Source organism: Panthera onca, chromosome D1 (assembly GCF_046562875.1).
Source record: "Panthera onca isolate mPanOnc1 chromosome D1, mPanOnc1 haplotype 2, whole genome shotgun sequence".
NCBI classification, from domain to species: Eukaryota; Metazoa; Chordata; class Mammalia; order Carnivora; family Felidae; genus Panthera; species Panthera onca.
Genome location: NC_138348.1, coordinates 82,049,083 through 82,061,535, shown reverse-complemented (window position 1 = coordinate 82,061,535; position 12,453 = coordinate 82,049,083). Strand labels below are relative to the sequence as shown.

Below are 12,453 nucleotides of genomic sequence, written 5' to 3'. Positions count from 1 at the left end.
CTTGCTACAGCAGGAAAAATATTAGAAAAGGAAAAGTGCTTCACTGAAAAATATGTCTCAAAGTCTGGAGAGCTCAAATGGCTGAGGAAACATCTTTCATCTCTGAAGCAACAGGCTTGGAAAGTACCTAGCATAAAGTTCTTGGTCAAAAACTCTGAGACAGATTCACTAACAAGAGCAAATGCATAGTGCCATAGCTTATGTCTCAGCAAATGCTAGAGCAGGAGGCAGCTGACCACTGCAGTGTAAAGAGATGAGAAAGGATTGAATTAGGTTTGAGTTGCAGAAATACATGGAGAAAAAGATGATTTTGGAACTGTTGGGGAATGTTCATTCTTCTGGTGGGATGGTTAAGGATAGCAAGAACCAGTGGAGAGAGGGAGTGAAGGTAATGTCATCCAAACCAATCTCATATTAAATTTAGCCTCAGAGAGCCAGTCAACCAGGGATTAGAGGAAAATTGAAGGCTTGCTTATTTATGATAGATTCCAAAGGGAAGAGTGTCTCAGAAAAGACCTGGAGATTGGACAGGGATATATGTATACCTATCAACTAGCATGTTGAAATAGCAGAAATTGTCAGATGCAATCATAAAGAAATTATAACTATGTTCTCTCATTCTCTCACATGGCCCGAGGAAATCTGCAATTTTGACCTATTGTAAATGGGAGTACACTTATTCTCAAAATGTTTCTAGAGACTGCACTGCTGCAGGTCAATCCAATCAGCATGTCACTGTTTAGATTTCTCAGTCATGAATAGGGTACCAATACACCATGGCTACCAAACTCTAGGAGACATACTTAGTTCCAGAAGCCATTCTGCACTGGGCTTCAAGGAAATAAGTACCCTGATCCCTTCCATGGGTAGATGTTAGATGAAAATTCTCACAAAATCTTTTGTCATTTCCACCTCTTAGCCAAATGATCCCAACTCTTTTTATAGGATGAGAGTGAGTGGTTAGCTCAAGGATGTAACGCTGGTTCTTGACCAGTCTTGAATGTTTTGCATTCAAAGGTTAGTGATCTTGCACCAATACTTTCATATGTGGTGTGATCAAAACATAACTTTTGTTATTTTTAATAATAGATAGGCAAATGCATATGTAATTAGTTGACATTCAAATTCACATCAATTCTAGAGCTGCTTTTTAGTGTCTAAAATATTTGAAAAGTTTGCATGAAATGTTAGTCTAAGAACAATACTGCCTGGAAAGTTCTTGAATTTCCTTGAATTATATTTTTATGTCAAAGAGCTTGTGTATTCTTGAAGACTTAAATTTTAAAATTTGAAGTATATTTTATTTTCCAGAAGAAGACATCTATACTATTTTCTAGAGGAATAAGGAATGAAATACCACAGTGAGGAAACAATTTACATTGGAGATTGTGTATGTATGTTTAAGTTACTGAATGTCTATGAAATAAATCTGTGTGGGGAAATGTCATTTTGGGATTACATTTTTATGTTATGAGAAAGTAGGATGGAGAGAAATGAATAATTGACCCTTAGCATTTTCAGCAGATTCCACTGCTTTCTCCTGCAAGTGGATAATATGCCTAAATACTAAATGTCTACACTAAAGCTGCTTCTTGGCAGATGTGGATTATATTCTAAAGGGACACATAGAAAGAACATTGCTCAAATTGCTCATTTATTCTGCATCCCCTATGCATGTCTCAGTGCACTTACACACTATTATCATGTAGAGGTTTCCATAGCTCTCTATAATTACCCTTTTGCTGTTTCAGTCCTGAATGAACGTCGCTTTGAAAAAACTCCTATACAATTCAGCTTGACTAAATTAGTTAATTGGGGTAGAAGTATTACTTGTCCAAAAAATAGCTTTTTGCTTTATAGAAGAGACACTATGAATTTCCTCTAATATCAAATATTTCCCAGGGTAGTGTTAAAAATTAAATTTAGACAAAATTGGTCCAAACAACACACTTTTAGTAGCCTGAGTTTCCTTAGGGGACACTAGGGTATATGCAGTATTGAGGTGATCAAAGTATCTTATCGACAATGGAGAAAGCTAGACAGGGAGAACACAAGCAGGTTTATTCCTGAACAAATATGAGGCTAGTCCTGTCTTTGAGGGCTTACAGAAGGAACGGGATATTTAGGATATGTATCTTATAGGGTTTCTTTTCCTTTGGGTCTTCATCCTCTACCAGGATCACTTACTTTTAAAAGCATGTCCAGGTCTGGCAGCTTATCAGGATCTAATAGCATTATATAAATAAATAAGCAAGATGAGACTGGCACATTAAGCCCCATAAAAGCAAGTAAAGTTTTGCTTTAGCATGAAAAATAGAGAAAAAAAATGTTCTTTTGGGTTTCTTGAAAACAAGGACAATGTCTTCAGAAGTGGCCATTCAATAAATTGTGCTTAATAGAATGACTTAATCAAATGATGCACAGCAGAGTCTGACCTAACATTAGCCCTGTCTCTAAAGTATAGCATCAGTTTCTCAAAACATGAGTACTTGGAGGGCAGTGCCCACTCTTGTGTGATTTTAGCCTATCCTTCCCCTCAGTGTCTCTAGTGCCTGTCAACTACCTTCAAGTATATAGGAAGGATTATATATCCACTTTGAGGTTAATAAATGATTGTCTACGATGATCAGATTAGAGTTATTTTTTTGTAACATTATAAATGTCTGAGAGGGGCGCCTGGGTGGCGCAGTCGGTTAAGCCTCCGACTTCAGCCAGGTCACGATCTCGCGGTCCATGAGTTCGAGCCCCGCGTCGGGCTCTGGGCTGATGGCTCGGAGCCTGGAGCCTGTTTCCCATTCTGTGTCTCCCTCTCTCTCTGCCCCTCCCCCGTTCATGCTCTGTCTCTCTCTGTCCCAAAAATAAATTAAAAAAAAAAAAAAAAAAAAATAAATGTCTGAGAAATTCCGTTGGTGCCATTTTGCTTTTGAAATTTAAGAATTATGTAAGACATAGATGTACAATTTAGAAAAGAGTAGAAAACAGATATGTTAAAAAGAAGATTTTTCACTATGGTACTAATTGGATATAGAAAATAGATATCTTTTGTACAGAAATGAGATCACACTCTACATATTGTTTGTGTCTTGTTTTTTCTTTTGTGACAAACTATGAACATCTTTTTTGTGGCATGATTTTAGAAGTACTCTATTAATGTAATGCCTATCTCTTGTGCTCTACTCTAAACAAGATTAATCTTAAGATTTTTTAAAAACTAAACTTTGTAGTTCCTTCCTGCTCCTAATTAATCACTACCATTTATTATCCCTCTGGGATCCAGCAAACAGTGTCACTTCTGCACGAGATATAGAAAAGAAATGAGTTCACCTAAAGAGGGAAGTTAAGTTTTAAAATCCAGCTAAAAGTACATATGTAAAAGAATGGCAAAACCTCACAGGAAATCTGAGTTTCAGCAAGAGCATGAGGCACCATGAAGAACATAGCACAGCTACCACCTTCCTCCTGCTGCAAGCCCCTGGTACAAATGCAGAGGGAGGCTTGGAGTTTGCTTTCTCCTCACACGGAGACAGATACCAAGAGTGGGAAAAAGGCAGCTCTTCCTGTCAATGACATTCATTCAGAGAGATTATTTGGATTTCAACAAATTAATTTCTGTGGTCTTAACAGTAAGCTCTGGTATAAGTTTATGAAATCAGAGCCAGGGGTGCCCAGGAGAGACCTGGACTGTATCAACCACTGTACTGCTGGAGGCAGAGTTGCTCCTTAGGGACCTCTGGCCAAGGACTTTGTTTTTTTCCTCCAATCTAGTGAGGAAGTGACCTCATTGATCAGACTTTGCTTTAATAAATAGAGAATCTGATTTATTTTTAAAGTATGCATATCTGTGGTTTTCAATGTGTTCACGGGTTGTTCAGTCATCACCTATCTGATTATTTCATCACTCCAGAAACACCCAATAGCTAGCACTCTCCCTTCCCTTCTCTTCCCATCTAATCTCATTTCTGTCTCCATGGATTTGCCTTGTCTGGACAGTTCATATAAATGGAATAATAAAATTTGTGGTATTCCGTGTCTGGCTTCTTTCACTTAGCATAATGTTTTTAAGACTCATTCAGTATTGTCGCACATATCAGAACTTACTCCTTTTTATGGCTGAATAATATGCCATAGATACACCACATTTTGCTTTTCCATTCATTAGTTGATGGACATTTGGGTAGTTTCTACTTTTTAGCTATAATCAATCATGCTGTTATACATCTTTGTGCACACATTTTATGTAAACATATAAATCCAATTTTCTGGGAAAATCTGATATGTTTATTTTTTTTAACAAAAATACAAAGATTTGGGAACTTTTTGTTTTCAATTTTTCCAAAAACCCAAGACTGCTCTAAAAATAGAGTCTACTGGGGCACCTGGGTGGGTCAGTTGGTTAAGAGTCCAACTTTAGTTCAGGTCATGCTCTCGAAGTCCTTTTGTTTGAGTCCTGCATGGGGCTCTTTGCTGACAGCTTGTAGCCTGGAACCTGCTTCACATTCTGTGTCTCCCTCTCTCTTTGCCCCTCTCGTGCTTGTGCTCTCTCTCTTTCAAAAATAAACATTAAAAAAATAAAATAGAGTCTACTGATAAAACATGGATTATTATTTCTTAGTTAAGTGACATTACATCTGTGTGTGAATGAGCAATGGCATACCAAGAATTTGGTTGTTTTCTTCCCAACCCCCAGCTTTATTGAGGTATAGTTGACAGATAAAAGTGTATATATTTAAAGTGTACAATGTTATGATATGTGATATATGTGTACATTGTGAAATGATTACCTAAATCAAGTCAATTAACGTTATCTATCACCTCACATTGTTACCCCCCCCCCCCTTTTTTTGGTCAAAGTGCTTTAAGATCTGCTCTCTGAACATAATTCAAGTATATAATATAATATTATGAACTCTAGTCACCATGCTGTATATTGGATCCTCAGAATTTATTCATCTTATAATTGAAACTTTGTACTCTTTCATCAACATCTCTCCATTTCTTCCACCCCCACCTACAGGCTTTGACAATCACCATCCTACTCTTTGATTCTTTGAGTTTTATTTCCTTTTCTTCCTCCTCCTCCTCTTCTTCTTTTTGTTATATTCCACATCCAAATGGTACTATATAATATTTGTCTTACTGTATGTCTTATTTCATTTATAATAATGCCTTCCAGTTTCATCCATGTTGTCATAAATGGCAGGATTTCTTTCTTTTTTGCTGCTGAATAATATTCCAAAGTATATATACATTATGTTTTCTTTATCCATTCATCCACTGAGAGACACTTAGGTTGTTTCAACATTTTGGCTACTGTCAATAATGGTATTGTGAGTATGGGAATGCAGATATACTGATTTTGTTTCCTTCAAGATACTGAATTTTTTCCCTATGGATAGGCACACATGGATATGATCCTGTGGATCACATTGTAGCTCTATTTTTAGTTTTTTTTTTCTTTTTTGAGGAATCTCCATATTGTGTTCCACAGTGCCTGTACTAATTTGTGTTCCCACCATCAGTATACAGGTTCCCTTTTCTCAACATCCTTGCCAACACTTATCTCTTGCCTTTTTGATAATAGAAATTTGACTATTTTCTCCATGATGATCAGAGTGACCAACAGTCCCATGAAGAAGCCAGGCATGAGGAAAAAGCTAGGCCAAGAATTATTGCATTTTCCCCATCTCTGTGTGGTTTTGTTAAGTTTGTATCATTGGCTAAATAAAATTGAGCATATAGTAAGCATAGGACAGTATATGTCTTGTCCCACATCCAGTAACCTAGAATGCTGCTAGTGACATTCTTTCCTTTAAAATACTAAACATTATAACATGACACATGTTGGCTTGAGGAAGTTAGGAAACAGAGATGAGCATAAAAAGAAGTTAATTTATTTCCACATAAATTAGATACCATTGTTGATATTTCTTTTTATAAAACATGAAATCATATTAGCACAGTTTTTGTTCTGCTTTTTTCTCTAAGCAATGAGCTGTGTATATATCAGATGCATTTGGTTAGAATTATCTACTAATATAGTACTTTTTTGTGTGTTTTGCTGTAACCAAATTTAATCATATTCAGGCTTCTTCCCCCCCTCCCCCCCGGAAGCAAAATTAGGGGGCAATTCTCTTTCTAGTTCAAAGCAGGCACTTTCATTCATTTTATGCTAGGATCAAACTGTGCTAGCCTTACATGAGGCAAATAGGACTAGGTCTCACCTAAAGGAATATGCTGACATTTGAAAATAAGAGTAGACCTGTCTGGAAATGGTAAGAGAAACTCAGGAGGAAATGGGAAACCAGGAAAAGAGAGTCTGGTCTAGTTATCAGATGAAAAGAGGTAGTAAAAGGAAGTCTGGGGTTTCACTGTGGTGGTAGAAGTTACCTGAAGCCTGGAATTTGAAAGCTGAGAAAAAGGGAGTCTGTTGGAGCTTATGGTGTGGAATTCCCAGGCCCCACTAGCAACAGGGCACCCAGCTCTTGCCACCAACCTAAGGTTAATGGATGTTGTTGTTGGTGATCTGTTCAACAATTTATTTGTGATTGTGATTTTAACCAAATGCAATATGCTCTGTTTCAGAGGTAATATTTCACCATAAAAATATAAAACCATCTATAATACATATTTATCTGAGAGTAATTAAAAATATCCATAATCAAAATGAGATTAAATCCTTTCATATGTCTCTTTGCTTGAAGAAGTGTGAAAGTATCTCTTTTTATAAAATGCAATGACAAATTCTTGCTATTGGTGTCCTGGTTTTTCCCATATTACTAATCTGTGGATATGCTTTCTGTGGCATAGTTTTGGGGAAGTACACTATTAATTTGGTGACGTCTCTACTTAACTGTCAGTTCCAATCTCAGCTAATCTAATTAAGACATTTTCAGGATAGAAGAAACAGTTCCCTGTCATGCCTCTGGTCAGCCACTACAATTTGATATGGCTTCAGAATCCAATAAAAAGCATCGGTTCTGCATAGAGAAAGAATGGGACCACCTAAAGGGGCGTGTGGAAGCTAGAAGAAACCAAACCCCAGCTGTAACTACAAGAAACTGTGGAAGAACATCAGAGAGCATTGAATACTTGAAAGGAGGGGTGGGGTGGGGAGTAGGACTTGCTCATTGGGAAAGAGAAATAGAAGGGAACAGGGCTTTCTGTTTAGTACTGAAGCCACGGGAATTTTTAAAATAAGGATGGGAAGATAGTTTATATGAACAGCTGGCACAGGGTGATTATTCTTTATTTACCCCAGTCCCCACAGCTCCTGGTGTAGATGGTGCTGTGCGTGTTCTGAAGTAGGGCATACTTTCTAAGCACTGTGAAGACTGATATATATTTAATAAGGTTATTTAACAATAACCAGTATTAGTTAATAGTAGGGAGGGTTGATATGAAGTTCACTTTTGAAAGTATGATGTTACCTTCTAGATATACAAAATGGCAGAAGGAATATGGGTTTATTTAAGAAAAAATGGAAAACACAGATAGGAAAAAAGATAATAATTATTTATTATATTGTTACATAAAAGCACAGATATTTACCTATGGCAGATCGTACTGTGACCTTCAGATTTTTCCAAAATGAGAAGCTGTAGCACGCTGTTGATGGCCTCATTTTTGACGTGCACAACTACTGTGGTGGTGTCCCCCCCTCCCCACTATTAATTAGACTTTTCAAGACATTTTCCTTTTCTGAATTGAACTGGCAGACATATTTTCACTTCTTGCCCCCAGCCAATCACTACAATTCACTTGCCATCATTTGTCACAAGTCATGCCAGCTATGTGTACACTAAAGAAAAGACTGCTCTATCTTCCAGGGTCATGCTGGTGTTTTAAAGCCCAATTTGAGCATCTAAACAGGTAAAAGAACACTATAGTGAACAGAACACTGGAAAAAAGAGTCAGGTTAGGAAATATGGCAAATAAGGGGAATCTTGAGGCTCACTGAGTGTAGTGGGTTTTTACTCAAAGCCTAAAATCCCCTAAGCTGAAGAAAGAGCAGGTTTTTGGAGTAGTGCATGACAAAGTCATCATCCTATCCCCATTTTTCCTAGTTTAGAATGTTGTGTACCAACTTTGAGATTAATGGAACACTTACATTGGCTAGGATAATGGTAGTTTTAAGGTATTAGCTAACACAGAAGTTAAGATATTAGTTAAGATATGTTAGATAAAAGTTAAGATATATATGTTTATGAACCATAATAATCATAATGAACTTTAGGGAGCTGTTGGACTCAGTTTCAGTGTTACTAGAGGAAATGGCTTTCTCAAACACATCCTAGGACCAAAGTAATAATCAAAATCGCATCAAGCGTGGCAGTGGCACAGCAAAAATCTAACTTTTTATTTTTCCCCCAGTTCTGTTAAGATTCTGTCTGGCCAGTAAGTGTTGCAGGCCAGGTGTATACCCTGTAGGGAACCTAGGAGTAGGGAAAAGCCAAGCCAAGGTCAGCTGCATCTGTTCCTGCTTTGTGTAGTTATCTCACTTCCACAGTTTCTGAATTCTTGGCTGGTAACTTGGGAAAATACAGCAGGGTGTTTATATGTATGCGGTCTCTTCCTGCCAGTGTATAATCCACCTGAAGTCATCATTTTACCTTTTTAATGTTTATAATAACACAAATAACAGGTTTACTTAAGAAAAAAATGATAAACCAGGAAATACTGATTAGCAAATAAAAAACTTATTTATGGTGACTCAAATGAAAGATAGTAATATAAATATATTTTCACAAATGGAATCATCGTGTATATACTGTTTATATCATGCTTTTTCTCAATAATGGACTGATAATATCATATCCCTGGCATCATTTGAATTGCACTCAAAACTGCATGCTGTTTCTTTTGCCATTCTTTAATGAATATTACCCACTGTAAGGTTTTATTTTCCTGTTAAGGCAGTCCTTATTCCATTTCCCATCCTATGAAAGGCAATAACACCCACTGAAGATTGAAAAAAATATGTTAGAGAAGAAATTGGGTGCTCTAGAACTGAGTTCTTGTGAAAAGTACATAGAAAGAATAGCAGAATAATGGATGGAAAATAGAATGCTATAATATTCCATTTTTTTCTGCAGCAGGAAAGAGGGGCAGAAAAAAGAGACAGGGCTTTTCCTGTGGTAGTGAAATTTATTCAAATTTCAGACAATGCAAAAGCTGCAGTGAGTGAGTGCATCACAGAGGAGCACACAGCAGAGGTTTTCCTCTCTGTCTAAAATAATATTGGGTCACCAGCCAAAAGTTAACAAACACTCATGGACAGTTATGATGAACAATGTGTTCAGTAGGTCATTTACTCTTTTTTAAAAATTTTGTTTGTTTGTTTATTTATTTTTAATTTATATCCAAGTTAGTTAGCATATAGTGCAATAATGATTTCAGGAGTAGATTCTAGTGATTTATCCTCTATGTATAAGACACAGTGCTCATCTCAACAAGTGTCTTCTTTAATGCCCCTTACCCATTTAGCCTATCCCCCCCATCGACTAACCCTCCAGTAACCCTCAATTTCTTCTGTGTATTTAAGAGTCTCTTATGTTTTGTCCCCCTCTTTGTTTTTATATTATTTTTGCTTATATTATTTTTGTTTCCCTTCTCTTAAGTTCATCTGTTTTGTATCTTAAATTCCATATACGAGTGAAGTCATATATTTGTATTTCTCTGACTGACTAGTTTTGCTTAGCATAATACCCTCTAGTTTCATCCATGTAGTTGCAAATGGCAAGACTTCATTCCTTTTGATTGCTGAATAATACTCCAGAGAGTGTCAGTGTGTGTGTGTGTGTGTGTGTGTGTGTGTGTGTACCACATCTTCTTTATCCAATCATGAGTTGGTGGACATTTGGGCTTTTTCCACTCTTTACATACTTTGGCTGTTGTCAATAGTACTGCTATAAACATTGGGGTACATGTACCCCTTCAAAACAGCACACCTGTATCCCTTGGATAAATACCTAGTAGTGCAGTTGCTGGGTCGTAGGTGAGTTTTATTTTTAATTTTTTGAGGAATCTCCATACTGTTTTGCAGAGTGACTGATCCAGTTTGCATTCCAACCAGCAATATTAAAAAAAAAAAAAAAAGAGAGAGAGATATGCTCTCTCTTTGTCTGCATCCTTGCCAACATCTGTTGTTGTCTGAGTTGTTACTTTTAGCAATTCTGACGGGTGTGAGGTTGTATCTCATTATGGTTTTAATTTGTATTTATCTGATTATGAGTGATGTTAAGCATCTTTTCATGTGTCTGTTAGCCATCTGGATGTCTTCTTTGGAAAAATGAGTATTCATATCTTTTGACCATTTCTTCACTGGATTATTTGTTTTTTTATGTGTTGAGTTTGATAAGTTCTTTATAGATTTTGGATACAAACGCTTTATCTGATATGTCATTTGCAAATATCTTCTCCCATTCCGTTGGTTGCCTTTTAGTTTTGCAGATTGTTTCCTTTGCTGTGCAGAAGCTTTCTATCTTGATGAGGTCCGAATAGTTCATTTTTGCTTTGTTTACCTTGCGTCTGGAGATGTGTTGAATAAGAAGTTGCTGCAGCCAAGGTCAAAGAGGTTTTTGCCTGATTTCTTCTGTAGGATTTTGATGGCTTCCTATCATACATTTACCCATTTTTCATCCATTTTGAGTTTATTTTTGTGTATGGTGTAAGAAAGTAGTCCAGTTCATTCTTCCGCATGTTGCTGTTCAGTTTCCCCAGCACCATTCACCGAAGAGACTGTCTTTATTCCATTGGATATTCTTTCCTGCTTTGTCAAAGATTAGTTGACCTTATGTTTGTGGGTCCATTTCAGGGTTCTGGACTCTGTTCCATTGATCTGAGTGTGTGTTTTTGTGCCAGTACCATACTGTCTTGATGATTACAGCTTTGTAATACATCTTGAAGTCCAAGATAGTGAAGCCTCCAGCTTCAGTTTTCTTTTTCAGGAATGCTTTGGCTATTTGGGGTCTGTTCTGGGTCCATAAAAATTTTAGGATTGTTTGTTCTAGCTGTGAAGAATGCTGGTGTTATTTTGTTAGGAATTGCGTTGAATATGTAGATTTGCTTTATTTTAACAATATTTGTTCTTCCAATCCTGAGCATGGAATGCTTTTTCATTTTTTGTGTATCTTCTTCAATTTCTTTCATAAGCTTTTTATAGTTTTCAGTGTATAGACTTTTCACCTCTTTGGTTAAGTTTATTCTTGGGTATTTCATGGTTTTTGGTGCAATTGTAAATGGGATCGATTCCTTGATTTTTCTGTTGCTTCATTATTGGTGTATAGAAATGCAACTGATTTCTGTGCATTGATTTTATATCCTGTGACTTTGCTGAATTCATGGATCAGTTTTGGCTATTTTTTGGTGGAATATTTTGGGTTTTCCATATAGAGTATCATGTCATCTGCGAAGAGTGAAAGTTTGACTTCCTCCTTGCCAATATGGATACATTTTATTCCTTTGTGTCATCTGATTGCTGAGGCTAGGACTTCCAATAATATGTTGAATAACAGTGGTGAGAGTAGACATCCCTGTCTTGTTCCTGACCTTAAGGGGAAAGCTCTCAGTTTTTCCCCATTGATAATGATATTACTGGTGAGTCTTTCATATATGGCTTTTAAGATATTGAGGTATGATCCTTCTATCCCTACTTTCTTGAGGGTTTTTATCAAGAAAGGATGCTGGAGGGGCACCTGGGTGGTTCAGTCAGTTAAGTGTTTGATTTTGGCTCAGGTCATGATCTCGCTGTCCCTGAGTTTGAGCCCCACGCTGGGCTCTGTGCTAACAACTCAGAGCCTGGAACCTGCTTTGGATTCTGTGTCCTGCCCACCTGTTTCTCTACCTCTCCCCCACTCATGCTCTGTCTCATTCTGTCTCTCAAAAATAAGTAAATGTTAAAAAAATTTAAAGATGGATGCCGTGTTTTGTCAAATGCTTTCTCTGCACCTATTGAGAGGATCATGAGGTTCTTGTCCTTTCTTTAAAATTTTTTAATGTTTATTTTTTTTGAGAAAGAGACAAAGCATGAGGGGGAGAGGGACAGAGAATGGGAGACACAGAACCAGAAGCAGGCTCCAGGCTCCGAGCTATCAGCACAGAGCCAGATGCGGGGCTCGAACCCACAGACTGTGAGATCATGACCTGAGCTGAAGTCGGAGGCTCAACCAACTGAGCCACCCAGTGCCCCTTTTCCTTTATTTTATTGATGTGATGTATTACATTGATTGATTTGCAGATATTGAACCAGCCCTGTATCCCAGGTATAAATCCCACTTGGTCGTGATGAATAATTGTTTTAATGTCTTGTTGATCTGGTTGGCTAGTATCTTCTTGAGGATTTTTGCATCCATGTTCATCAGGGAAATTGGTCTGTAGTTCTTCTTTTTAGTGGGATCTTTGGTTTTGGAATCAAGGTAATACTGGCTTCATAGAATGAATTTGGAAGTTTTCCCT

The 12,453-nt window shown here is 37.2% G+C and overlaps 1 long non-coding RNA gene across 2 annotated transcripts in view; it reads left to right on the top strand.

Moving 5' to 3' along the window:
- LOC132662333 (uncharacterized) overlaps positions 1-12,453 on the top strand; it is a 48,062-nt gene that overhangs the window by 23,927 nt on the left and 11,682 nt on the right. The window contains exon 4 of one of the 2 annotated variants that reach the window (XR_013550362.1): positions 1,312-1,428. The exons of the other annotated variant lie outside the window; for it this stretch is intronic. This is a non-coding gene — a long non-coding RNA (uncharacterized LOC132662333). Of the gene's footprint in view, positions 1-1,311; positions 1,429-12,453 lie in introns of those variants that run through there. 2 annotated transcript variants of the gene reach the window in all.